Consider the following 3,459-nt stretch of genomic DNA (forward strand, 5'->3'; position numbering starts at 1 on the left):
GAGAGAGGACAGAGGGAGAGAGGGAGAGGGAGAGGATGGATGGATGGATACAGACATCTAGGCTGTGGAAATTTATTTTGATTTGGGGACCCTACCTTTAGGCTGAGATTAGAAAGCCTTAGGCCCTCAGGGTCTCCCCCCTCCTCCTCAGCTTCCGCTGAGTGAAAAAGCCCCATGGGCTATACAAGACGCCAGGTCAGACAGCTGGGGGGGGGGGAAGCCCCCAGCTCCCTCTGACCTGAGCAGACCCCGGATAGCCTGTGCTGAGGCATGTGAAACTTGGAGCGCACCCCCCCCCCCCCACCAGCCGCAGCTCTGGCTGGCGGATTAGCTTGGTCTGTGGGGGCGAAGGAAGCCCCGAGATTTGAGTGGAGAGAAGAAAAGGTATATATAGAGCTGGGAGTTAGAGGAAAGGGGGGGGGCGGGCTGATGAGGACGGCTGACTAGAGGAGGAAGGAGAAAGGAAACGGACTAGATAGAGAGACAAGATTAAGAAGGAAGTTTGACTAGAGCAAGGGAAGCTGACTAGGAGGAGAGACGGACTAGATAAAGGACAGACTAGAGGATGGGCGGAGGACGGACTAGATAGACAAGACTCAGGGGTTCGGACGGACAAGAAGAGGTCAAGGGGACGGATGGAGGAGACGGACTCGAGGAAGGACTAGGAGAGAAGCTGACTAGAGGGGAGCTCGGACAAGGACGGAGGAGAGTTCGGTTCGGAAAAGGAGAGCCGGGTCTGACAAGGTTACAGGCCTTAATACAAACTAGGGAAAGTGTAACGTGCCCTGAGGCCGGAGGCGGCTAAGGCCCTTTTTGTATTCAAGAAGTTCAAAGAGCAGCAGGTGCGAAAGAGACAAAGAGACACAAGAGACTCAGTGGAAAGAGCCCACGGGAAAGCAGTCAGGTTGTACACTTTATTTCCCTGTATTCCTAATTTTAAATAGTATCTCATAAATAAACTCTGCTTTGATTATTTGGTTAAGAGGCTTCTTAATCTTTAGTCTATCAGTTTGGGAGCAGTGTGGTGGAACTTTATCAACGGCCCATATTAAATTAACGAAGTCAGCCAAACAGTCAAAAGTCCCCAAATTAGTCATCCATAGATCAGTCCCCCCAAAATTAGGCTAGTCAATTCAAAAATATTCCAACAAGGCTTACCAGGGAGAACTTTGCCACTAAAATTACATTGCGATGTTTAGAATGCTAAACAGAAAAAACAAGTTCACTAAAGGGAGAAAACTGAATGAAATGGTAGATTATTCCACCATATATTCCAATCAATATTGTCTCCTTGACAGTATGCTAGAAATAAAATGAGGTCTAGGACAGAATGCAAATTGTGCTTGTTGTCACTTATTGCAATTAAAATTATTTCCTCTAGTAATTTTTACTTCTTGGTACTTAACTCTCTGCAGTTAACGACTAGTTTCCTGTATCTTACTATGTATTTGATAGAGTATAAGCCTGCTTTGGTATGTTGACTTGATTAAAACTATTTTCAAAGGAGTAGGGTTAGTACAGAATAACATTTCATACTATTCTTTTTCAGATAATTTGTGCTTCAGCCAGACTGTATTAGTGTCCATTTACTTGGACATGCCTTATGCTTTCTTCCCTCTGTTCCTTTTCCCATACTTTTCTACAACACTGTCTCTGTCACACACCATTTGTTATTCTTTTTCCCCTACAACTGCTAAAACTCACTTCTCTGGCCAGTTCAAATGTTGCTTCCATCATACAACTTTTCCTCTCCCTTCACCCAGTGAAAATGAAAGTATTAAAAATATAAAGCTCTAGGCCCTTTCCATCTCGGGAGTCCCTGCGAGAGCAGCCCCCACCTCCTGAGGTCACCCCCGCGGCCACCATGTTGGCCCATCTGCAGTGGATGGTCCACCAGAACTGCTCCAGCTTGCTCACCAAGCGCAACAAGCAGACGTACAACACAAGCCCAAAACCTCAAGGCCCGAAACTCCTTCCGCTACAACGAGCTGATCCACCAGAAGATGGTGGGCATCCAGCCGGCCGCCTACAGCAAGGGCATCATGTTGGTGCTGAAGCTCCGGGAAGGTCAGAGGAAGCCTGCCACTTCCTATGTGAGGACCACCATCAACAAAAATGGCCATGCTCAACAGCATCCCACACATTATCCACAAGAACAAATACCGGAAAGATCTCCCCATGGTAGCTCTGCGCTGGGCCAGTGCCATCCTGCGGAGCCAGAAGCCAATGGTGGTGAAGAAGAAGCGAACCAGCCCACATAAGAGCACTTAGGGGGCCAGACCTGCCTTTGGCTAATAAAGTCAAACTGCTCAAAAAAAATTATATATATATATATATATATATATATATATATATATATATATATATATATATATATATATATATATCAATGGAAGGTTCAATATCTTAATTTTACAGATAAAGAAACTGAGCTCTAGATCACCTAGCAATTTCTACAGAGAACTATAACCCTGTCATTTCTGCCTTCTTTAATAGGGCCTTAGATCAGAGCAAGGGCCTTAGGGACCATGTAATACAACCCTTTCATTTTACAGATGAAGAAAGGAGGCCCAAGGAAGTGAGTAAAGTTGTCTAGGTATCACAAAGGCAAGCATCAGAACTAGCAAGTACCACTTACTTTGATACTATTTCACAAAAATCACAGTTATGAGTAGTAGAGTACAGAGGGTATCTTCAGAACTTTAGGGATCTGTGATTTAATCTTTGTGGTTTATTATTCAGTCAATAAAGATCTTACCCCCTTTATTCTTGAGTTGATGGTCCTTGTGAGTAACCTAGATTAAAAATCCTCCTCAATACTCCTATAACACTCATTTTGTATCAATTTTCTTAACTGAGTACAGTATACTTTATGTTATAGTTCTTTGTGTGAGTTCCATCTTTCCAGCTGGTTTTAGGCTCTGATCAGGGACTCAGAACCAATCTGGTTCTGAATCATGTATGTTCTTCATAGTAAGAGCATCAGTTATGATTGAGCTGTGTCTATCTTGGGGTAGGCTATTATCATTCCTTCCTGAAATAATTTAATTATGTTGGCTTCTTAAAAACTCATTAATAGTTATATTAATCCAAGGCAGTTTTTATGTTTGTCAGCAAGCATACTCAGGTATTCCCCAAACTAAAGCACAGAGTCTATCCCTGACAACTCTATCCCATCAAAAATAAACAATTTCTTTTCATAGCATGTTATAGTTCACATATTTGCAGACAGAAGGTTCAGATTCCAGCTCTTCTATTTAGTATCTTTGTAGCCTTTGGTAAATCATTTCATCTCTCTGAGCCTCAATTTTTCCATTTGTAAAATGAGAGAATTAGAATGGTGAATCTCAAAGTCTCCCTATAGTGGTATAAATCTCCAATCTAATGATCATCCTTTGCCAAAATAGTTGACAAAATTGCCTATATCCAATACTTCCCCATCGTCCACTTCTCTAGAAG

At 43.0% G+C, this 3,459-nt stretch overlaps 1 pseudogene; it reads left to right on the forward strand.

The window, feature by feature from the left end:
• Positions 1–1,864: 1,864 nt before the first annotated feature.
• LOC122736185 lies at positions 1,865–2,271 on the forward strand (annotated as a pseudogene).
• Positions 2,272–3,459: the final 1,188 nt, after the last annotated feature.

The sequence above is a fragment of the Dromiciops gliroides genome, chromosome 1, assembly GCF_019393635.1.
Source record: "Dromiciops gliroides isolate mDroGli1 chromosome 1, mDroGli1.pri, whole genome shotgun sequence".
NCBI classification, from domain to species: Eukaryota; Metazoa; Chordata; class Mammalia; order Microbiotheria; family Microbiotheriidae; genus Dromiciops; species Dromiciops gliroides.